At 36.0% G+C, this 26,723-nt stretch overlaps 1 protein-coding gene across 8 annotated transcripts in view; it reads right to left on the bottom strand.

Moving 5' to 3' along the window:
* The window catches only part of ACBD6 (acyl-CoA binding domain containing 6), a 227,982-nt gene that overhangs the window by 79,075 nt on the left and 122,184 nt on the right, over positions 1-26,723 (bottom strand). The window lies entirely within an intron of this gene.

The raw sequence follows: 26,723 nt of genomic DNA, 5'->3' as shown, positions 1-26,723 counted from the left end.
GAAGAATGAATGACTGTATTAAGGGGAATAGATTCTCAATAAATGTCAGCTTTAGTTTATTCCCCTGCTGTACCGCTATCTACCAGACCTTCTGTAATTTAACAACTTTTGTGTACGACTGTACAACTAAGAACCAAATAATAAGGTCTTATTTCTGATATAGTTTTAAAAGAATAAGAACAAAACACGTCCTCCAAGTCACGTATGAATTAGAATTCTATAATAAAGACATACGCAGCATAGTCTCTGAATAGTAAAGCACACAAAGATGCAGTATTCTAGGTGGCTTCAATAATACCTTATTTTGTATACCTTTCTGCATGGTATATACTGTCAATATAACAACGACAAAAAAGATTTATGTCAATTGTGAGTAAAAACAATGATAGTAGTGGCTAATGCTGTTTACTGCACTAGGCAATTTTTACATGAGTTCTTTTATTAATCCCACCCAACCACCTTATGAAATAGGTACTAAGTTATCTCATTTCACAAATGAAGAAACTTACGCTTAGTCAGGTTAAGTAACTTGTCCAAGGTCACATGATTTGTAAGTGGCAGAGGCAGAACTTAGAAGGTCTCTGGCTCCCAACCTTATGCTCTTAAATATGACTGGAATTTCAAGGGTTTCTCTGTGTATCTTCATATGTATATGGAGGTTTTACAGTATTCTGATCTTAAGATTCATTCTTCTCTTTGAATATGTTACCATTCTTTTTGGAAAACATCTTTATATGCATGTCCTGTACTGAATTTTCTTTTTCTTTAGGAGATTTCAGCAAGGATGTCATAATAGCTCACTAAAATTAGCCATGTCAAAACCAGAGCTCAGTTTTTTTTTGCCCATGGCTTTGAAGTCATGCTCAACTTCTCTTTTATTTTTTATATTATCTTTCATCAAGTGAGGTTGATTGAATTCTCCTTCTGTACTATATATCTCTGGTTCCTTTTTTTTCTACACTAGTGAACTCTATCCAGGCCCTCACTTCCTAAACCACTAACTCCTACAAGAGCTTCCTTAATAATTTATCTAGTCTCCCATCCCTTTTGCAAGCATTGTCTTATGCAAGCCACTACTCTGTTTAAAACTTTGAAGCATATTCCAATTGTCTTCAAGTCATATAAGAATTTCTAACTACGGATTTCCCTAGCTTCGAACAGAATCTGTCATATTGCTATAATTTTTTTTTTTTTGAAACGGAGTCTTGCTCTGTTGCCCAGACTAGGGTGCAGTAGCACGATCTCGGCTCACTATAACCTCTGCCTCCCGGGTTTCAAGCGATTCTCCTGTCTCAGCCTCCTGAGTAGCTGGGACTACAGGTGCACACCACCATGCCCGGCTAATTTTTTTTGTATTTTTAGTAAAGACGGGTTTCACCATATTGGTCAGGCTGGTCTCGAACTCCTGACCTCAAGTGACCCACGTGCCTTGGCCTCCCAAAGTGCAGGGATTAGAAAGAGCCACTGCGCCCGACCTATTGTTATAATTTTTAAGACAGGGTCTTACTCTGTCACCCAGGCTGGAGTGCAGTGGCATGATCACGACTCACTGCAGCCTTGACCTCCCTGGACTCAGGTGATCCTGCCACCCCAGCCTTCCAAGTAGCTGAAACTACAGGTGTGTGCCACCATGCCCAGCTATTTTTTGTACTTTTTGTAGAGATGGGGTTTTACCATGTCACTCAGACTAGTCTTGAACACCTGGGCTCAAGCTATCCACCTGTCTCAGCCTCCCAAAGTGCTGAGATTACAGGTGTGAACCACTATGCCCAGCCTATTGTTATACTTTTTAAAATTAACATTGTATATACAGGAAGTTTAGATCAGTTCAAATATGATAATATATCATATAATGAAAACAGATTGTTGGATGGGCGTGCTGGTTTCCGCCTGTAATCCCAACACTTTGGGAGGCTGCAGCAGCTGAATTGCTTGAGTTCGTAAGTTCAAGACCAACCTGGGCAGTATGGCGAAACCCCATCTCTACAAAAAAAAAACAAAACAAAACACAAAACAAAACACAAAAATCAGCCAGGTTGTGGTGGTGTGTACTCGTAGTTCCAGCCACTTGGGAGGCTCAGGTGAGAGGATGGCTTGAGCCCGGGCAGTGGAAGTTGCAGTGAGCCAAGATTAAGCCACTGCACTCCAGCCTGGGCAACAGAGTCAGACCTTGTCTCAAAAAAAAAAAAAAAAAAGGAAAAATAAGATTGTTTATATTAGGTATAATGATATTATAATCTAATTCCTTATGGTTACACTTCTATCATAACCATTACAGTAAAAGACATTTTTGAAAACTAACAATGACTAACAGGAAGAGAAGATTACATTATTTGGAAAGAGACAAGGAAAAAGCTCAACTAACACCAATTAAAAAAATCATTTACAAGATATCAACAGCATAAAATATTTTTTTTTTTTTTTTTTTTTTGAGACGGAGTCTCGCTCTGTCACCCAGGCTGGAGTGCAGTGGCCGGATCTCAGCTCACTGCAAGCTCCGCCTCCCAGGTTCACGCCATTCTCCTGCCTCAGCCTCCCGAGTAGCTGGGACTACAGGCGCCCGCCACCTCGCCCGGCTAAGTTTTTGTATTTTTAGTAGAGACGGGGTTTCACTGTGTTAGCCAGGATGGTCTCGATCTCCTGACCTCGTGATCCGCCCGTCTCGGCCTCCCAAAGTGCTGGGATTACAGGCTTGAGCCACCGCGCCCGGCCAGCATAAAATATTTTTAACACTACTGAGCTTTCCACAGATCTTTCTTGATTCAGACATGCTGTTCTTTAAGAAAATTAAAACATTTATATATCATTTTACACAACACTTTATATATGCCAACTTATTTGAAACTAACATCCTGAAATAAGTAAGGTAGGTATTAGTAGCTATATTTCGTGGATAAGGAAAGTCAAGTTCAACAAGATTAAATCACCTGCCCCAATTGATAGCATGCCAAACAGCAGAGTTAGTGCTTAAATTTATGTTCCTTGATACAAATGGAATAAGTAAAGAAATGGCAAGTTTTGAGATACTAATGTCTAATTCCCATTTCTAGAGCACAAGCAAAAAGTACTGTTCAATTTGGATAATAAAACACAAGCTACTAATATTCTGGCTAGCCAAGATCCCTCTGCATCCCTGCCCCAAATATGCTGCCAACATTCATTCAGATAAGCATGAAGAAATACAACTAAGAGAAGAGAGGACAGCCTCAATAATCAAAACAGCAACTTTATACTAAGATTAAATGATCTAAAACAAGTGTTTTGAAGATACAAATATCACAAACACATTCTATCACCAGCACACATCAAGACAGGTCTCACTAGAGATTCCCTAGAAGCTGGAAGACTTTCAGGAAGATGATCCTCAAAGTCTTCCTCTTCTCAGTATATGAAAGAAGGAGCAACAGTGTGCATGAAGAAGCAGAACTGCTTCCCTACAGGTGAAAGACTTGGCAAGGCTTTCATGGTGCTAGAGACTTGATGCTCTTGCCAGCAGAGCTTATTTCATCAGCTCTTGTAATTCTTTGGTTGTTCCTATTGTGTGAACTCTTGAATTTGGGGTAAAATTTTATAGCCCTCAATAACATAAATTGGGCAGAAAGAAATCATTGTTCTGGATACCCTGGTCAGGGATAAAGTTGCCTAACAATGCTGGAAAGTATGGCAGCCATTAAAAAAAAAAATTCCTTGAAGGGCATGTTGTTTTTAACAGAGAGGTTTTCACATTCTACATGTCTGCAACTTTAGACTTCTATCACGTAATATAAAAACAGCATTTTAGGGCCAAGCACGGTGGCTCACACCTGTAAACCCAGCACTTTGGGAGGCCAAGGTAGGGGGATCCTGAGGTCAGGAGTTCGAGATCAGCGTGACCAACATGGTGAAACCCCGTCTCTACTAAAAATACAAAAATTAGCTGGGCATGGTGGCATGTGCCTGTAATCCCAGCTACTCAGGAGGCTGAGGCAAGAGAATTGCTTGAACCCAGGAGGTGGAGGTTGCGGTGAGCCGAGATCGCACCATTGCACTTCAGCCTGGGCAACAGAGCAAGACTCCATCTCAAGAAAAACAAAAAGAAGAAAGAAACCCACAGCATTTTAGCAGATATTCTAAAATAAGTAATATTACTTTGGTTATCCTTAAAAAAAAAAAAAGTAACATTAGCAATATCATACAGAAACCAAAAACAACCCAAAACAAAAAACACCCCAAAATAAAACAATTTTAATAACAAAATCAAATCAATGATATACTCTTTGTGGTAAAAGAAATATATTTTGTCTCATTATGGAAACCAGGTTAAAGATGAGGGCTTGAACAGTTGTGTCCTGAAACTAGCAGACTGCAGGTTTTATAAATACATACAGAAATAATTAAAATATAAGGGGTTTAGAGGGATTAATCTCCTTTGAATAATCTCTGCCACAAAGCCTGTAAAGACACTGCTGGCACCAGGCCCATGTCAGACCAGCTGTCGGATATCAGAGCAGTGGAGAGATTAACTGCTACCACTTCTGCACTGACCTCCTCTATACAGTCTTCACTGCACTCTATCTTCAGTACTCACTGCACCAGAGGTAAACTAAAGCTTAATAATACAAGTACAATATGGAAAATTATCATTTGACTTGATTTACCTATCCTTTGCTGAGGACAAAAAAAAAAGAAGAAAGGTGCTGGAAGGGAATCACAAAATATAGGGCTCCAAGGACTCTAGGGAAATGCAGAAGGGTTCCAGAAAAGTGCTGATTACCTGATTTCATTCATTTAACCCACAGCAATTTCAAAGTCACCTTTAATTATTTTCAAACTGAGTTTTAAGTAATGCAGATAGTACCCTTAATCCCAAAGGAAGCACAAAGCGACTGATAACTCTTTTAAAATAACATTTATTTTACTTGAAAGCTAGTCACAAATTCAACATATATTTTTTAAAAGGTGACAGTGCCAATAAATAAAACAAAAATATTTATAATACGAGTGAGATGGATTTTTTTTGGCCTCCCCGTATCGCTATTGTACAATATTTCCAGGACTTTAGAAGGAAACCATTAAAAAAAATAGCATTGAGGATGACATGAAATCAATGTATGTAAAACCCCCTGTAAAAATACAAAGTGTTATGCAAATATAAGATGCCTGTATTGTTTTATGAAAAGGATTTGTTAGGATGGAATTTACTTGGACTGATGGAAGAAAAGTGTTAAACAAAAGAAAATTATGAATTACTACCAAGTATTTAGACATTCCAGACATTTAGAAGACATACATGTACTCATCATCATATGTATTTTTCCACCAGAAGAAAATGAGACTGGTTGCTGGACTACCTTCTTTCAGTAGGGTCCATTCTAGGTTCCTAAGCCTCTTTTATTCTTGTTTTGTTGCTATGATTTTTGGATAAGTCAACAAATCTCTCTCTCTTAGAATTTCTTCTTGTCAAATAATGGTGATTTTTTTTTTTGTCTCCTATTTATTTCCAAAGTGCATTTTAAGAACAGATGAATAAATAGCATGTAACTCTTTAGACTCTAGAGGAGACCATTACACATCAATTCTAAGTATTTTTAGGTAAATTATTATGGACACAGAGAGTGAGATACTCTGGATAACACAATTATTTACTACGCAAAAATAATCAATTTTTAAAAAATCAGAATATCAAACATACTTTTTAATTTTTTATTGAATAACAGGGTACTTTGGGTTTTTACATAGTTAAAGGCAGAAGTTTTGATAAAAAGAACTTTTTTAATAGGATATAAACAACAGCTTTACTCTGCAATTGGTTATAGAAAACACATTCAGTTCTATTCTTTAAAAGAACACACAGGGACCCAAGTTTTCTCTTCTGCACCTTCTCTAAAATGAAAGTTCTATTTTCATGTGATTTCCCCCCTTCAGACTGGGTTTTAAAAACTGCCAATTAAGAAGACAAATGTCCAAAAAATGCCCATCCACTCAAGACTGTATTGGTATCCATCAGCACATTTTTCACCCATTAGGATGCTCTCAGATGTTAATGACTTTCAGAACTAACTGATTTGATTCAAAATCTGAACCGCTAATCCGAGGTATCTCTTTTCACACATCCCCTTGGCCAGTGGTTCTCCAACTGTGGGTCCCAGACCTGCAGTATCACCTGGGAACTTGTTAAAAACGGAAATTTTCAGGCTCCACCAGAGACCTAACGAATCACAAACTCTGGGGTGGGGCCCAGCAATTTATTTTAACAAGCTTTATGTAATTCTAATGCAGTCTAACAATCGAGAACCACTGCCCTATGCTAGTAAATTCTCTGTAAAGGAGCACTATCTTTTGGAAAAATAGAAGTCAACCTTTGTGAAGTAATTAAATGTGACAAAAAATTTACTAAAATATTATTTAAAATAATATTATCTTATTCCTTAATTTTAAAATTTAAACATACTTGGCAGAATTTCCTTTCATCTTCAAGTGAAAGGCTACCCATCAAGGAGAGCATTATAGTCTGGTGCACTGTTTTTATAGTTCTATAACATAAACTGACATTTATTGGAGCTTCACATAAGGTTTTTCCATCAACGGATGTGTTGGAAGAGTAATAAGCAAGTATGCTGTGTTGGGCAAATACCTACACATCAGGACACTTTTCAAAGCCATCAGGCAAAGGGGGTCAGTTGAATTTTTTTTACTGCACAGGCTAATGCTTTAAGAGTGTCTTGATGGAATCAAGGAAATTGGATTGTCCCCCCATTTGCTGGGCTAAAACAAGCCTTTTTTATTTATCCCATTAGAGGAACACAAGAGAAACCTTTTAAATGTCACTAAAAATTTCCCTGCATTGCAAAGCCCAGTCAAAAGGGTTTTAATTTTCTCTGAGAACTCTTAAGTAATGCAGTATGTCAAGGTTTAATAAATTGTAGGTGGGACAGTTTTTGTTACAAGCAACTTTTTTTTTTTTTTTTTCTAAAACAGGTGCTTAGATATGCTTAGGCTTCTTTATATTGAGAGGATGTCAGGGCGCTACCTCAAAGAGCAGAGAACGAGACCTCAGGCCAAATAACAAACAAATAATGTAATCTGTAAAATATCTGTAGAATCTGTAAATACATAATGGAATCGTAAAATATTTCAAACAAATTTCATAGACACTTTTTTAAAAGAAATGTTTTAAAATGTATTAAAAGTAATGATTAGTACACTTCTATAAGTGATGCCTCTGTGTTGAGCTTCTTGAACAATTTCTTAAGGGATTTGGCCTTGAAGAAAGCCAACTCCAAAGGAGAGCACAGAGATTAGGCATTCAACAGCCTTCCAATGGAGATGCTATCTAGCAAAAACAGATACTGTGTATTCCCAAGCCATGCAGATAGATGCCTAAAATGGGGTAAAACCCCACATTTTACAACTTTCAAGACATTACAGAAACATCAATTAATAAAACCAGGGTTATTTATATGTTATATGGATTACATACATCCTTAGAAACATAATAAAGAGGTAGTCTACACTTTCTTTGAACATATCTTTATTTTGTTGTATTTGTTGAACACTCTAGGTTTTATATTGTTGCTGTTGATTTCCCCCACCCCCATTCAATAAAATATTAAAAGTACTGCCAACCACAAATTGTTATAGAGGGAACACCACAATAGGGAACTTTAAAAAAATGAGAATCTACTCCGAGATAGACACATGACTATCTATAAATGAAGGTGGTTCCTCTCCTGAATCATCACCTTAATAGAAATATTTTTAATCATACTAAAGAGAGAAATGTACATTATCCATTCCCTAGCTCTCCACACCAAATAAAAAGAGAGGGAGAGAGAGAAAAGAAACTGTGCTAAAGGCAAAATACTTAGTGTTTTCAAATGGAATAATGAATAATTAAGTTATATCAACTATTCTTTTATTACGTGCATTTAAAAGTACTTTTAGCTCACATCAGGGCCAGATGGTATGAGATTCAACAATGAGAGAGTTCTACAGGGAAATCCTCAGGCTGCTAGTGCCACTTTACTAACTGCTATGTTTTGAGTTTACCCTATGACCACAGCTGCTCCAAAGGGAGACCAAATGCCAGCTGACAAAAGGAGGTGAAACAGGATGGGAAAAAGAAACATGACCATTTCGTCATGTAACAATCAGCTATCTCTATACCTTAAATAAATATGCTTTAATAATTAGAATTCATATTCAAGTGCTAGTATCTTCTTTTACGGAAACCCTAGCTTTACTACTTAAGTTCCTAATGCATTCACTATTAATCATTCTATCCTTCATATATAGGGAGATGTAGTTTTTCTTTCTTAGCTGTTGGCAATGATAACTCAGAAGCTCCAGATAAAATTCTGAGTTGGTAGGCCTTAAGAGTTGAGAAGGTTCAAAGTCTTCACCAAATCTATCAACGCTGGTAAAAATACTACTAATTTAAAAAAGACAAACTAATAAGCAACCAAAGGGAAAAGAAGCTAAACATGGCAGTAAGGAAGTATATTTAGAAAAGAAATTACATAATGAATATTTAATCATTACAAAGATCCTTCCATTGGCTTAACTTCATCACTGTTGGCATAGAATCTATGCTAATCCCAAATCCCAACACTCAGGTGACCAGAAAAGTTGAGAAACCTTAATATTCTCTTTGCTGGGACGCAGGGATTCTTACTCTGAATTCTTGCATTCCTAGGATATCCATGGAAGGGCTCTGGCAAATGTATTACCTTATTAACATATTTTGCAAAAATTTAACATCTATGTCCTTTTTCTCTGGTGTTCATAGCTTTCCTCATATTCTTCCTAAAATGGTTAACGATCACTGCTGTGAGATAGCAGTACAGATTAAACAGGATTAGCCACAAATTGGTAATTGCTGAAACTAGATATTCTCTTTATTTTTACACCTTGTAGAAGTTTTTGTAATTAAAAGGTTATTTTTTAAAGAATTGTGTGAAAAGAATTCATTATGTACAAAATAAATTGTGATAGAGGATTGTGGAATTACCTAAGTGAACTAACGTGAATAATAATTCTATTTTTCCTTATGAGGTACGTGAAAATGAAATAAGAGATCTGTAATTTATAAGTGTAGAAAACAAAAATATGGAAATTTTTCACGTCAAACCTTTCAGTGAGGCAAGTTACTTTACTTTCGAGTTCCTTATTTTGTTTTACAAAATATTAAAAAGTTGATGCAAAAGCAGGAAAAAAGGAGAGAAAATGTAACTGGCAAAGCAAAGATTGCAAAGACAAAGTGGTGGTTTGGTTCTTGGGAGGGAGGAGTGAAAGGAATGAAGTGGTGAGTCTAATCAAATCACTTTAAAAAGCAGCAGCTTCTCAGAGTTAACCTTGCCAATCAGAGTAAGCAGGAGCAGGAGCAGGAGCAGGAGCGGGAGCATGCTTGTGCACATTAAACTTCACATGTGTCCTTGAACCTATGGTGCACTTCCTCCTCCCATAGCAGCCAGGGAAGGCTTCGTAATGCTCACCCTTAGAGAGAACCTTGAATTCCATTAGAAAGCTCCACAAGATGGAGAAACCCTCAAGTGGCAGCTTGAACCACACAGACAGCTCATACCCTTTACTGATATTAGAAGTGAGCTCATGGGATTAAGTCGGCAAGTACTAGAAAATTTAAAAGTATGAACACACTGACAAATGCCATAATACCAACAAGAATACAAGATGTGTCTAAGCCTTTTTTCCTGCTTTTTCTTTACCTTTTTAAAAAAAAGGGATGGCAAATATTTAAAACAATGCTACAATAAACACTGGGCACTAAGTCTACAATGAAACTCTATAACTTGTCTGGCTAATATTGCGCTAATATAATATCTACATCTATACAGTGATTTGCTATAAAACCATTCACTCATTGATGGTCTAGCACATTTTACAAATAAGCTACCCTTTAAGAGGAACAGTAAAGGCAGATACCTTGCCTTTGATGTCACATCTATTAAGTTATAGCTCTACTCTGTTCCTTACCAGTGATAAGACATCTTACATAATGTAAGTTTTTAGTGTTACATGTTTAAAAAGGGACACTGTATAGTCCCAGCTACTCAGGAGGCTGAGGCAGGAGAATGGCATAAACCCGGGAGGCGGAGCTTGCAGTGAGCCGAGATCCGGCCACTGCACTCCAGCCCGGGCGACAGAGCCAGACTCCGTCTCAAAAAAAAAAAAAAAAAAAAAAAAAAAAGGACACTGATTCAATTCAGTAATGAGCCACTAGATTGGTGAAACTAATTTGGAGAAAACTTAGGAAGAAAATGACTACTGTCTTCAAATAACAGAATGGTTGTCACTTGGGAGATACGGCTTTTCTTCATAGTTTTAAGAGTCAGAACTAAAACCAGAGTGAGTTATAGGTAGGCAGACATAGATTTAACAGGTAGGAGAAATTTCTAATAATTAGCGCTTTCTGAAACAGAATAGGCTATTTTGTGAAGTACAGAAATCTTCAGACAGGCTAGCTGGCTTAACCATCTTTTGGAAATTTAGCGGAGAGGAGTCCTGCATCACGTGGGAGTTGAACCAGATGATCTTTAAATTCTTTTCTACATTTTTTTTTTTTTGAGATGGAGTCTCACTTTGTTGCCCCGGCTGGAGTGCGGTAGCACGATCTTGGCTCAATGCAACCTCTGCCACCTGGGTTCTAGTGATTCTCCTGCCTCAGCCTCCCAAGTAGCTGGGACTATAGGCGTGTGCCACTGCAAGCTCTGCCTCCCGGGTTCATGCCATTCTGCCTCAGCCTCCCAAGTAGGTGGGACTACAGATGTCTGCTACCACGCCTGGCTAATTTTTTGTATTTTTTGTAGAGACGGGGTTTCACCACGTTAGCCAGGACGGTCTCGATCTCCTGACCTCATGATCTGTCTGCTTCGGCCTCCCAAAGTGCTGGGATTACAGGTGTGAGCCACCGCGCCTGGCCAATTCCTACTTTTAAGATTTTGCAATTATTATTTATTCAAGGTCACACAGTTAGTGGCAGAAGAGAAACTGGAACTCAGGTAATGTGACTCCAAACACAAGGTTATAAACTCCTCAAAAGTCTTCAGGCAAAAATATAAAAGACTAAGGTCAACTGGGTCAGGGAAACTGAAGAGCTCAAAGCCTGTCAATAGAGGGCAGTAGGTACTCAGCTCTAGTTGACGGAAGAATGTGCCCATGATTGCCATATTTGCAGATTTTTCAAGAGAAGCCTAAAATCTGTACTTTTATATGAAATTGACAGTTAATTATAAATAAATTGTGGACTAACACTACAGGTGTCAAACAAAAATAGATCTATGGGCTGCACATGACTTGTACTGTTTTGTGACCATGAGACTTTCCTCAAAAACTCCATTTCCAAACTACTGATTTTAAAAAATCCTTCTCTGGAGTCTTCAAATTTATCAACATCCTTTTTGAAATACAAAAATGTAAGCTTTATGTGTTATATTAATTACATCCTAATAATCACTACGTATATAACAGTACTTTGCCCTGGCCTTTATAGATTATATTCCTGTTACTATAATGGCAGCACTACATTGGCTTTCTAAGAGCAACACTACATTGCCATCTCATTGTTCACCTACAGTCTACAATAGCCATCAAATTTTCTACTGAATCTATTTGTGCATAAACGATCTCTATACATGTATACATGCATATGGTCCATAAGTATATTTAAATATGCTCCGTATTCTGTAGTAATTATTTTATGGAAAAAATTACTTTTCTTTGAAGAGTTTTTTTCTTAATTATCTTTTTCCCATCTTTCAGGCATTAACCACTATGAGTATATCAGTTTGATCAAAAGCAATAATGACTATTTCTAGAACTTAGTCTGTTTACTTAGTATAACTAAGCAAATTGCTTGGTCTCATTTGCAAGCATTTTGTTATTCTGTGTAATTCCTTCATCATTAATTGGTTCTTATAATGTTACATTTAAAAGAGCATTTACAGTTTAGCAACACTAGGCATACCAAAATATATTTTATAACATGTACATACTTATTTAAAAAATACATCTCAGAAACCATCAATGATCTACCAGTTCAACATTCACAAGTTAGTTCTTTTAAGGCAGATGATTAACTCATTTCCTGAATTCAATGAGGAAGAATTGCCTGACATTTTAAAAATTTAAAGAATTACAGAATTAATTCAATTCTGAGGGTACCATTAACGTTAGACTACAAAATGTGATGATTCAGTTGTAAGGTAGCTTAGACATTTAGAAACCTTTATAGTGAAGAAGGTAGATTTTCCTGGGAATAAAAACTAATTCTTTTGTTTTCAAGCTTACAACAGTACAAAACGTCAACAATTTCTGGTTAATAGCAATACCAAGAGAGAATGTAGCCAGGGGACCATTAAGGAGGAGCAATTTACTATAGCAGGTCATAACACTTTGACAGTGTCCTATAATTCAGTTAGATGTAAAAATAAGATGACACTGGGTGTTCTCTGAACTCAAAGTAATTTGAACTTGATTCACACTGTACTGTGAGCCAGCTGTTCATTCTCAGATATAAACTTAGCAAAAGAAGTGACTATTCAATATAAAACTGACAGAAAAATAACTGATTCAAGAAAATAGTGAATAGGAATTCACGGGTTAAAAGTTACACTGAAAGGAAAAGCCTGATGAACGAAATATCATCTACATATATGAATTTCATTATATATAATATAGAAGATATGAGGAACTTATTACTATATCCTCATAAAACGTATCCGATAGCTATGAATTCTAGAAGCACTGAGTCAGTATGATAAAGTACAATGGCAACATAATGCAGGAAAAAAAGAGTGGAATCTGCAGTTAAAATACCAGGGGGCTGTGAACCCTGGTTACGCCACTTACTAGCTTTGTGTCCTCAAGCAATTCACATAACCTCTCTGAGCTTTAGTTTCCTCAACTGTAAAATGAGGATAACACCACACACATCCCTGTAAGGATACAATGAGCTAATACAGAAAAACATACTTTGCGGAAAACGATCAAAATGTTTGATCTGTAAATACTGGTTTAATCATCTTTCTCCACAATTTTCAGACTTCCTTTGCATTGGCATTTGTCTTTTTGTTAACCCAGAAACTCTGCCTATGTTTTTGCAGATGTAGAGATTTCTTTGCATAAGGGAATGAATAAATTTGTTTCATTAGTCAACAAATACTTACAAAATGACTCCAAGTTCCAGGACTTAAATAATACTAAAGTCTTGGTACAGTAGTCCCCTTTTATCCGAGGGGGATACATTTCTTTCCTTTTTTTTTTAACTTTTATTTTAGAATTGGGGGTACATGTGAAGGTCTGTTACACAGGTAAACTCATGTCACAGGGGTTATACAAATTATTTCATCAGGTATTAAGCCCAGTACTCAACAGTTATCTTTTCTTCTCCTCTCCCTCCTCCCACCCTTCACCCTCCACCCTCAAGCAGACCCCAGTCAGTGTCTATTGTTCCCTTCCTTGTGTTCATGAATTCTTATTATGTAGCTCCCACTTACAAATGAGAACGTGTAGTATTTGGTTTTCTGTTCCTGCATTAGTTTGCTATGGATAATAGCCTCCAGCTCCATCCACGTTCTTGCAAAATACAGGAGCTTGTTCTTTTTTATGGCTGCATAACATTCTGTGATGTATATGTACCACATTTTCTTTGGTCTGTTACTGATGGGCATTTAGGTTGATTCCATGTCTTTGCTATTGTGAATAGTGCTGCAATGAACATTCGCATGCATGTGTCTTTGTGGTAGAATGATTTATGAACCTCTTGGTACATACCCATTAACGGGATTGCTGGGTTGAATGGTAGTTCTGCCTTTAGCTCTTTGAAGAATCGCCATACTGCTTTCCGTAACAGCTGAACTAATTTACACTCCCACCAACAGTGAATAGGTGTTCCCTTTTCTCCACAACCTTGCCAGCATCAGTTATTTTTGGACTTTTTAGTAACAGTTATTCTGACTTGTGTGAGATGGTGTCTCGTGGGTTTGATTTGTGTTTCTCTAATGATCAGTGATAATGATCTCTAATGATCAGTGATATTGACTTTTTTCATATGCTTGTTGGCTTCGTGTATGTCTTCTTTTGAAAAGTGTCTGTCCCTGTTTTTTGTCCACTTTTTAATGGGGTTGTTTTTCTCTTGTAAATTTAAGTTCGTTACAGATGCTGGGTATTAGACCTTTGTTAGATAAATAGTTTGCAAATATATTCTCCCATTCTATAGGTTGTCTATTTATTGATAGTTTCTTTTGCTGTGCAGAGGCTCTAAAGTTAATTAGATCCTATTTGTCAATTTTTGCTTTTGTTGCAATTGCTTTTGATGTCTTTGTCATGAAATCTTTGCCAGTTTCTATGTCCAGGATGGTATTGCCTAGGTTGTCTTCCAGGGTTATAATAGTTTTGGGTTTTACATTTAAGTCTTTAATCTATCTTGAGTTAATTTTTGTATATGGTGTAAGGAAGGGGTCCAACTTCAATCTTCTGCATATGGCTAGCCAGTTATCCCAGCACCATTTACTGAATAGGGAGTCTTTTCAGGGGGATGCATTTCAAGATTCCCAGTGAATGCCTGAATGGTGGCTAGTACCAAATCCCATATATACTATTTTTTTATAGTTAAAAAATTATATTTAGGCACAGTAAATTATAATTAGGCACAGTAAGAGATTAGCAACAATCACTAATAAAATAGTTTATAATCCTTTATAGGGAACTCATTTTTAAAACAAATCTTATTCAGAAGTCTAATCTAAAAATAAGTAAAGGTTCAAGGAAGAACGTTTAAAGGAAGAAAACCTTTAGGCATCTCTGAAGGAATTCACAGAACAGTTTGAAACTACCATGCTGGTAGGCAGGCCTCCCCCAACATTTGTGCGGGCCTGGGGCAAGAGTATAAATGGAGCAGCCTATGTAGGGCTCCAACCCACATCACAAAGGTCCTTCCAAATGTGAGTATAGACATTTCAGTTTACCTGTCCAAATGCAATACACTCCCTCACCTTTCACTCACTTGCCCCTTGGCCACCCTTCAGGCCTAGGGGCACACATATCAACAGCAAGATCTGTCGTTGGTTGATCCTGAGAGCGAGCTGGGTCATCTGGACTGGTCTCTATATAAAATCCACTGCATAACTGAGGGAAGATGTGATTTAAAAGTACTAAGTGGCTATAAATTTTGTATTTTGGGAAGGGAGAAAAGAGAGATAACAGAGAGAGATGATTGTCGTATACCTCCCGCTTTCTTCTTCCATCTCTAAACTAATACCTTCTACCACAGTTTAAAGAGATTCTCTATATTTCCTTCAACTTACTCAGTTTTTAAAATGTTAAAATAAAAAAATTTCTAAAAAATAAACTGTTAGACAAGTAACAGTTGCATGAAACAAAATCAGTCCATTACAGAGATTTCTGAGCAGTAAGTCATGTCAACATGGGCATTGTGGTCTCTAATGCATAACCTTCATCTAAGAGTACATCAAATTTATCTTTAGAACAAAGTATTTTGCATCCACCACTCAAGAATGTCTATCTGATATATGTGATACAGCATACTTATTTATTCCTGCCACACTCAATTTTCTAGAGAATAAGCATATTGACCAGATATATCAAGAAAGTCATGAAGCATTCAAATAAACTTAAGATTGAGCATTTATAACCTGAATTTTTTTCCTTTTCCATAAATTTGGATGCATTATTTCTTTGAGGCAATATTATTTCTACTCTAAGTCTTTATTCTTAGCTTATATCAAACATATTAAGTGATACGCCAACTAGTGTGTTAGGAGTTAAGAAAAGGAAAAATATCAAAGTTCCTACTCTAAAGGACCCTGGAGTCTAATAGACCGAGACAACTGTAATAAAGAATGATAAATTATATGGCAGATTAAACTAAGGATATCACGGAAGCACAAAAGAGAGGGGTTTAAAGGGAGGTTGTAGTTAGAGGAAACGGAATGAGGTTAGGTCAGGGTATTCCTCAAAAAGGTGATAACTTTAGTAAAGAGGGTATGGGGAAAAGAATTGTGTGTTTGTGTGTGTGCATATGCACATGTACATGTGTTTTAGGCTGAGGGAGTATCTACCTACAAAGGAACAATCATTTTGCATATTTTATAATACTGTATGTCAAACATTACACAAGAGACCACTAGGAATACTGAAGAAACAGAAAACATGGTCCCTGTATTCAAAGAACTTACAATCCACTGGAAAGTCAACACAAAGTGGACAATAAAGTAAATATAATACAGTAACAGTTAAATATAGATTTTATATTTTTATACAAATATACATTTATACAGGTATTATATACATATAAAGTGTATTCATTTATATCATTCTCCAACAGTTCTATATTATGGAGCTATCGTGTGTGTGTGTGTGTGTGTGTGTGTGTGTGTGTGTGTGTGTGTGTTTCTGACATCAGAGGTTGCTTGTCTAAATTTTAAATTACTTAGTTATACATTTTCTACTATGCTTTCTCAAACTCAGGTATACAAATGTATTCTGACTTCATTTGGCTTCCAAATGACCCATTAAAAAACTCCACCTTTATTCTCCAATTTGCCATCAGAGAGGAGTTGTTTTATTATTATTTTAATGTGTATGCGAACTTACGGAAAATATGTGGGTTCCAAGACAAATAAAGGGCAGAAACTGTTTAAAAATAAAACATGCTGAAAAACAATCTGATGTTGGACTGCCTTGTTTATTAGTTCTGTTTAAAAAATGTTCTCTAAAATGCCTTAATTTTTTTCACTTTATTTTGACAAACTAACTGAAAATTGATAAACTGAAAATTTATCATAGATCATTTGGTATTGGAAAACTTGGATTTGAATCTTGACTGTATAGTAGCTCTGTGACTTTGGGTTACTTTATAAAGAAGAACACATTTCACAGATGATTATAAGAAAAAAAAGAGACCAAATATATAGACATATTTTGTACAATTATTTTAAAAATAGCAAGTGCTCAGCCAATAGGATTATATCTAAATTTGCATCCTTTCTTTAAAAATACAACTGTATATGGGAATTCTAGAGAGTTGTTAGTGATTCACCACAGGAATGAATCAGTTTAACCTGATTGTTTTTATTCTAACTCCTACTTGAGATAGGAAGCACTGAAGGTCTGGCAGGTAGATATAGAGTTTAGAATTACAAAACTGATACCACAAAATTAGATGTGGATATTTTATAATTTTGAAATTCTCATCTTCCCGACAGCTCTCTCCTAACCTACCCTCTGAGTCCTAATTTCTGGAGTTGGGGCCTATTTCTTTTAAAGATCTATAGTTGACTCTGGTGATGCAGGTTTCAGAACTTCTGAGATACACAAAGTAAGCTCACCAATTTGACCAAAGTGAGGAACACTGGATAAAAATGTTTGGTCATAAGAGGTAGGGCCTTGAGAGTTAATCATAAAAATTGAGAAATGATTCATAAGAAAACCACTAGAGGTTTTTGATCACAGAATCATTTAGATATGAAGTGGAATTTAGACAACGAAATTTACGGAAGACTAATCTGTCATAACTATTTAGGATTTTAAAAAAGTCACATAAGAAGTTGCCACAATAATTCACACAAGAAGAAATCATAGTTTGGACTAGTGAAGTATCAACAGGAGTGGAATATTTACTATGAAGCTCTTCACACCTTACAAGGTCAGCAATTGCAGATCACAAGAATTCCTTTCCCTACAGTCAGGTGGTAGTGGAACCTGAGTGGCAATAATGTTATCAAATGATAAACAGAATACCAAAGTGTTATACTAATTAAGTTATGATGGTGATGATGATGGATAAACAACAATATACCACATAAAAGAACAACCAAGATTTTGATAACTCAATAGGAATTTAAGGTTATGAACAGAATGGGACAGGGGGAAACCTTTCCTAGTAACATACTAGCCTAATGGTTTTAAAACACATGGTCCTTTTGTTGTTACTTTTTATTACATAAATATTTATATATACAGAAAAGTAGACATCTATTACACAGATTCAACAATTAACATTCTGTCCTATCTATCTTTGCTGAAGTAGATTAAACAAGTTACAGACATCATGACATCTTATCAATCAGTATGTACCTAAAAACAAGAACATATTCCTATATAACCACAATACCATTGTTACACCTAAAAGACTTAACGCTAACTCCTTGATATTAATGTTACATGGTCCTCTTAACTTTTATGGTTACGTATAAATCATGATAATATAGGTTTGTTATTTTTCTTCCCTAAAGCAATTCTATACATTATTTTTGAATTTATTAGTGGGAAAGTTAGTTCTCAAGATTAATCAACTTCGCAAATCCTTTGGATTTCACCGGCAATGTGAAAGAAGCTCCTCTGTCATGTAAAAAAATGCATCCTTAGAGAATGTCCATTTGATAACAACAAGTAGAAGTCACTTGGAATTTCATACATAGTGCTTCCATAAGATTTTCCAATGTTCTTGAGAGTATCACTTACTTCTTTCCAAGTGTCATGGGTACGGACTGAACATCAGCAAGAACCATGACATGCTCAAGACTTTGCGCTTAACAGAACCAAGACCTCTGGCCAGTGTCAGATAATCTGTCACTATAAGCTACTTGTATCCAAGCCAGATATTTATTGCTATTGATCTGCCTGGTCCTAGCAAAAGACTTTTGTTCTCCCAGACCGGGACTTTGACCTCAATTAAGTTATGAATTTCAATCCGATAGACTGCTCCACTTACCCTACTGCTCTCCCTGACTGGATTAATTAGAATTAGCTAGGCCGAGAGTCACCCTGAGCTCCTCATGGATCATGTTATTTTAATAATAAATAAAGGAATAGCAGCAATGTACAAGAAGTATTTTGAAATATTGCTCATCTGGAAACATCATTCAGAACCTGCCAATATCAATTTCTCTGACTTTGATTACCTCATTTATTTTTTATTTCTTTTCATTCACTGAAATTTCTCCTAATTTCAGCTTTCCAAACATGTTCTTTGAATACAAAAATCAAAGTACTTGCCATTTTAGCACTCTGCTGCTATTTCAGAATTTTATTAAAGAGTAACTCATCAAAGCAACCATTTGCAAAAATGTAACTTAAAACATTTAATAATCTAAGAGCATCAAGAAAAAAACATATCATCATCTAGGGAAAAGAGTACTAACCTTTACCTAAAGGCACTTTTCCTATAGCTGGCTGATGCATAAAAAGCAGACAAATAGAATGCCATTGCAAAGATAATATCCAAGCTTACAAAGAACAAGAATGTGTAAAATACATTTATGTTTCACCCATAATCCAATGGAACCAGATTACATATTGGCCAGTGGGAATTCTAAATCATGTTGATACTAACAATGACTAGTGGGATCAGAAATTGCTAAATATACTGTATGATCCTAATTTTATGATTTAACCTCTGGACATTTAAAAAAGCAATTAAAAAATATAAAGAATATTATTGAAGAATCTTTGCATTCTGGGACATAGTTTTTGGTATCTGATAATGAAATTATAAAATTAATAGAAAGTATAAAGAGAATCCTAAAGCCATATACATTATCAATTGATTTTTTGATGTAGTAAAAACTCTTTTACTTATTTATTGAAATTCTAATTTTTGATTGGCTCTAGGGAACATAAAGAAAAGATTTAATCAGAATGCCCAAGTAGTATTTCAATATTAAAAGCAATGCAAAATTAAACCAAAACTCTGCCCTTAATTTGGCAAGAATTACAAGTATATTTGGAAGGCACATCCTTAGTGCAAAAAGCTATGCCACACCATAATAAATCAGTGTTTTATCAAACCATTAAAAGTGGAAGTTTTCTCATCAAATAATCTTGTAGAAAAGAAACTGGCATGCATGAAAGTGATTCCTATAATGAAAAATAAACAATTATATATTTTTTAAGTACAGTTATTGGATTTAATCTCCATATGCCCCTCTCCCCTCTTACTCTCACAGCACACTCGCTGTCAAGTAGGTAAAACTTTCACTCATTTTAGAGAAGAGTTTTATATTTTCCTATGGAAAGGTGCTACACTCAAGGGCTAGCAAACATTTCTTCCTCAGTACTTGAAACATATTAGTAATCTAGGAAGGAAGTAAAACTGATATGAAGAGACTCTTTACAATGTGTGAGAGAATCAAGGATTAAGAAAATAATTTGAAGGGTAAGAGTGTTTTCACAATTATCCACTCAGCAGAAAAAGAAGATCAACTGACAAAATGTATTGTGTTTTTGGCAAAGAGCTTCTGTTTTCACACCTGACTTTCGTTGACCTGCCTATTCTTAAGTGGAATTAAAGCAATTCTTTAGAAGATCAACAGGTGACTTAACACATTAGCCCAGACTTTTCAAGAGACTCTTTAATTAAAATCACAAAGACACTATGTGATGGAAAACAGGAAACATATTTACACCTTCACTTACAGATAATATATTTGAAATATAGACAATGACTTAACATCATATAAATGATATAAGAATTACATTGAAGTATAGAAATTAGAGATCTAAAAATCTCAAACATTATATGAAAAACTTATAAACAGTAAACATTTTATAGCAAAAATATTAAATATTTAAGAATTTAATAAGAAATGTGTAAAACCCATATGAGAAAAAAATGTAAAACTTCTGAAAGATGCAAATTAGACTAGATCAAATGGAAAGACACCCTATTCTTGTATTGGTGACTCAATATTATAAAGATGTCAGTTCTCCCTAACTTATAAATTCAATGCAATCCCAATAAAAATACCAATAAGCTATTTTATGGAGTTACACAAATTATTATGAAACTTCATATTTCAAACAGTGCAATAGACAGGAAAACACTTAAAAAGAAACACTATGAAAGAGAAATACCTATTCTAAACGTTAAAACCTATTATAAAGCCTTTTAATTAAAATAATGTACATGAGCAAAGGGACCAGTGGAAGAGGTTATGAAGTCCAAAATTAAACCCCAAAACATAAGGAAATACAATATAAGACAAAGGTGGCATCTCAAATCATTGGGGAACAGAACTTTTTTTTTTTTTTTTTTTTTTGAGACAAGGTCTCTGTCACCCAGGCTAGAATACAGGGCACAATGACAGCTAACTGCAGTCTCGATCTCCTGGGCTCAGGTGATCCTCCTGCCTCAGACTCATGAGTAGCTGAGACCAGAGGTGCACACCACCATGACTGGCTCATTTTTTGTTATCTGTAGAGATGGGGTCTTGCTTTGTTGTCCAGGCTGTTCTTGAGCTCCTAGGCTCAAGGGATCATCCTGCCTTGACCTCCCAAAGTGCTGGAATTATAGGAGTGAGCCACTGTGCCCAGCTGGGATAGACTTTTAAATAAATGGTGCCAGGACAACAGGAAAGCCACTTGGAAAAAGACAAAATTAGATTCACATCTCCAATCATACATTTCAGAATCTAAATGTAAACTATGAAACCATACAAGTACTAGAAGAAAACATGGAATCCCTCTTGAAAATGCTTTTAATTATGACTTAAAATCCAGAGGCAATAAAATTTCTAATACATTTGATTATATAAAAATAAAAAGTTCTTGCATGATGAAAGATACCATAAGCAAAATCAACAGACAAATGAAACAAAAATGGGAGAAAATATCTATAACATATACCATAGACAAAGGGTTAATACCCACAGTATAGAAAGAACTCTGAAAAAATTGAGTCATGAAAGGCCAAAAACCTGATAGAAAAATGGGAAAAAATGTGAAGATAGTTCACCAAAACCAGGATATAAAAATGGCCCTGAAATACATAAAAATAAGAACTCATTCATAATTAGAGAAATGAAAACTAAAACAACACTGAGATGCCATTTCTCTACCAGGGCAAAAATGTTAAAATGTGAGAGAGCACCATCTATTGAGAAAAGGCTATAAGGAAACAGGCTCTCTTATCAACTGCTAGTGGGAATATAAATTAGTAAAACCTTCTAGAGGGAAATTTGGCAACATCTAACAAAACACTACATATGCACCTACCTTTTCACCCAGTAATTACACTTATAGGAATCTATCCTGAAGGTACACCTCCAACAACATGAAAATATGTATGTACAAGGTTATTAGTTGCAGTACTGTTTGTAATTGCAAAGCGTTAGACATTACCTAAATGCCCACAGGAGAGTTTGAATAAACTATGGTACATCCACATAAGGGAGTACTATGCAGCTGTAAATAAAAGAGAAAAATGTTCATGAAGTGATATGAGTAACTCTAGGATATACTGTTACGTGAAAAAGTGATGAGCAAAGTATGTTACCCTTCATGTAAGAAAAATGGGATATGAAAATGTGCATGTACTCTCTCATTAGTGTAAAAGAAATACAGAAAAGATAAGTCAGAAACAAAGGAGACTGGTTACCTATAGAGAGTGGGTGAAAAAGGACTGAAAAGATGGAGATGGCATTCGGGTAGCAGGAATGGGGGAAAAATAACAATCTCTGTGTACATCTATTTATACAGCTCTTACGCTCATATCTATAGCCATGTTTCAGATACCCCTAAAATAAACAAAACATTAAAGCGAACCATGTAGCTGAAGTGAATCTAAAATCACAAACACCCACAAATGAACCTGAACTGAACAACATAACTATACTGAAGTGGGTGGGGAAGAAACAAACATAAGTAATTTTGGAAAACAGTATGTTGACTGGAAACCCTAAGGCTAATGGCAAAATGAACTATACATAAATGTTTTAACATAGCTAGTAAATGTTTCACACAGAGGTATGAGTTAACAATTCTGAAACTACTTTATGTGTATACTAGAGTTGAACAGAAAAAAACACGGTAAATAGTAACAGCTGAGTTTCTGAAAGAACAAATTACAAATAAGGAAAGGCTAAACTAACCCTGTAATTTTGGATTATAATCAAAGTATCATTGTAAACACATGACATTCAGTACAAATACAGATACACACAGAAATAGAGTATGTATATATGCATGGATTAGTATACATACATACATTTCCTACATATACATATATTTTGTAGCTCTGACCATTAAGAGAACGAAGAAACAATGCCGTTCCAACAGAATTGAGCACATCTAGTGTCCAGCTCTTAGTTTTTAAACACATTTTCTAATAAAGGGAACCAGTGATCCTTGGAGAAATCGTTGGTTCCAGGACTGGGGTAGGGAAAATATAAGATGAACCTAGAATTGGGGGAAATGGCCAGTTCTTCTTTATAGAGGGTTCCAATTAGTAAATGTAAAAGAAAAGAGGAAATCAGAAAATCACCATTAGGGAAATACCACAATAACAACTGTTGGAGATACAACTCATTGATGGACGCTAACATTAATGGGCATAGGCCAGGTGTGGTGGCTCATACCTGTTATCCCAGCACTTTGGGAGACCGAGGTGGGTGGATTACCTGAGGTCGGGAGTTTGAGACCAGCCTGACCAACATGGAGAAATCCCGTCTCTACTAAAAATGCAAAATTAGCTGGGCATGGTGGCACATGCCTGTAACCCCAGCTACTCGGGAGGTCAAGGCAGGAGATTTGCTTGAAACCAGGAGGCGGAGATTCGCTTGAAACCGGGAGGCGGAGGTTGCAGTGCGCCGTGATTGCTCCATTGCACTACAGCCAGGGAAAGAAGAGCGAAACTCCATCTCAAAATAATAATAATAATAATAATAATAATAATGGCCATAAGTTTAAGGAGAAACAGGATTTGCACAGTGTTCAAGTATCTCACTCCATCCCATATTTATTAACTACAAAGAAAAGACAGCAACTTTACAGTAAAGAAATCAGGCAGACACTATCATAACAAAGTGACCAAGGTTAACATCTCCAGTAATCAGACATAATATTATGAATCCCTTAATACGATGCATTAAGAAGGGCATATCACTTGTGATATTCTCACCAAAAATGCATAACTTAATTCCAATCAAGAGAAAACATTAGACAAACCCAAAGTGACGAACATTCTACAAACTAATTAGTTATCTTCAAAAGTATAAGGATAATTAAAGAATAAGGAACGACTGAGGAACTGAATAACTAAATCCAAATTACAATACTGGGTAGGATCCTGGAACAGAAAACATTCTTGATATTAGCAGAAAAATTCACATAAGGACTGTAATTTAAATAACAGTATAATACCAATCTTAATGTCCTAATTTTGAAAGTTATATTATGGTTATACAAGAAGTTAATTGTTAGTGAAAGCTAGATGAGGAGTATACAGGAACTCTGTACTGCTTTTGCAACTTTTCTGTAGTCTAAAATTATTTCCAAATAAAAATTGAAAAAAACCCCAGTGTAAACTGTTAATGTTGGATTCAAGACAGAAAGTAGGAAATAGCTTCAGAGGCCTAGGGAATGCCCCCAGCCCAGCCCACTACAAGTGGCACCTGAGCACTCCCCGCTGGAGTTTGAGGTTGGGCCCACCCAGCCCACCACTGCCACCATAGATGGCATCCACCAGCATATGCTACCTGCAGGTCTGGGCACTGGCCCACTCAACCCATCCCAGTCACCACCACCACCAGTGAGAACCTCTGCTTGGGTCCCAGAGGGTTGTCCCACCCCTGCTACTGCCACTGCCCATGTCACACTCATTACCTAGGGGTTTGAGAACATACCGCCTGACTGACCCACCACTGCCATTCCTGGCACCCAAGCAAGTTACCTGGAGGCCTACAAGTCAGCCTGCCTGGACCCACTAATACCAATGCCAGGGTACACCACCCTGGGGTCTCAAGACTGGCCCACTTGGCATCCCAGTTCCCAGAAAAACTTCACTAACAACTGTATGCTAAGCCACCAAGGAAATCACAGGTAACACTGATGCTGTTTACAGTTGAAGAAATCATCCAGAAACTACACTACCAGAATCGAAACCAAAGTGACCTACCTAACCAACACCATAGATACATCTTTAGGAAAAAGTTCTCTCCTACAAAAGCAAATTCAAAAAACTGGAAGAAGTGACTGTCACAACAGATTGTAGGTATCAATGTAAGGACACAAGAAACATGAAAAAGCAAAGGAATATGATACTTCCAAAGGAACATAATAATTCTCCAGCAACATATCCCAATCAAAAAGAAACTTATGAAATTCCTGAAAAAGAATTCAAAAAATGATACTAAATAACCTCACTGAAATACAAGGGAATTCTGAAAAACAATACACAGAAATCAGAAAAACAATTCAGGATATGAATGAGAAATTTGTCAGAGGTAGATATAATAAAAAAGAACTAAACACAAATTCTGGAACTGAAGAATTCATTGAATAAAATACAAAATACATTCAAAAGCTTCAACAAGACAGTAGATCAAACAGAAGAAAAAAAATCTCAGAACTTGAAGACAGGTCTTCATAGATACCTCAGTGAAACAAATATAAAGAAAAAACAAAAAACAGTGAAGAAAACCTTTGTGACATATGGGCCACCATAAAATGACCAAATAGGCAAATTTTTGGAACCCCAGAAGGCAAAGAGAAAATGAAAGATTAGAAAAACTATTTAATGAAATAATAAGTGAAAATTTCCCAAGTTTCCAAGAGATTTAGACATCCAGATATAGGAAGCTCAAATATCCCCAAATAGATACAATGTAAAAATGTTTTCTCCAGGCCACATTATAGTCAAACTGTCAAGTCAAAGACAGGCCAAGCATAGTGGCTCATGCCTACAATCCCAGCACTTTGAGAAGTGAGGCAGGAGGATCACTTGAACCCAGTAGTTCGAGACCAGCCTGGGCAATATGGTGAAACTCCATTTCTACAAAAAATAAACAAATTAGTTGAGCATGGTAACACTCATCTGCAGTCCCAGCTACTTGGGAGGCTGAGGCAAGAGGATTGCTTGATCCTGGGAAATCACGGATGCAGTGAGCCATTATCATGCTACTGGGTGACAGAGTGAGATCATGTGGCAAAAACAAGAAACAAAACCAACACACAAACAAAAAACAATCAAAGATAAAATTCTAACACCAGAAAGAGAAAAGCATTTAGTCACCTATATAGGAACCCCCATCAGAACAACAACAGATTTCTCAGTAGAAACCTTATAGGCCAGGAGAGAACTGGATGATATATTCAAAGTCCTGAAGGAAAAAAATTGCCCAAGGATATTACACCCAGCAAAATTATCAGTCGGAAATGAAAAAGAAATAAAGTCTTTCCCAGACAAGCAAAAGCTGAGGGAATTCATTGCCCTAGACTGGTCCTACAAGACATGCTTAAGGAATATTCAGTATGATAACATACTGTATAGGTTTTTAAAAGTTAAAAAAAAAAATGCTTAAGGGAGTCCTACACCCAGAAGTGAAACAACAATAACTACCATCATGAAGACACATGAAAATATAAAAACCACTGGTGGAGCAAACACACAAATCAAGAAAGAGAAAAACCTCAAACGTTACCACTACAGAATACCACTAAACTACGATGATAAAAAATAAGAGAGAAATAAAAGAACAAAGGATACACAAAACAACCAGAAATCAAGCAATAAAATGGTAGGAATAAGCTCTCATATATCAATAATAACCTTAAATGTGAATAAATTAAATTTTCCACTTTAAAGATACACAGCAGCTGAATGGATTTTAAAAATGACTCAACTATATACTGCCTACAAGAAATTCATCTCACCCGTAAAGACACATACAGCCCGAATATGAGAGGATGAAAAAGATATTCCATGCAAA

This window comes from Papio anubis, chromosome 1 (genome assembly GCF_008728515.1).
Source record: "Papio anubis isolate 15944 chromosome 1, Panubis1.0, whole genome shotgun sequence".
In the NCBI taxonomy this organism is placed as follows: domain Eukaryota; kingdom Metazoa; phylum Chordata; class Mammalia; order Primates; family Cercopithecidae; genus Papio; species Papio anubis.
The sequence above is the reverse complement of the archived record's forward strand: the minus strand, read 5'-3'. Positions and strand labels throughout refer to the sequence as shown.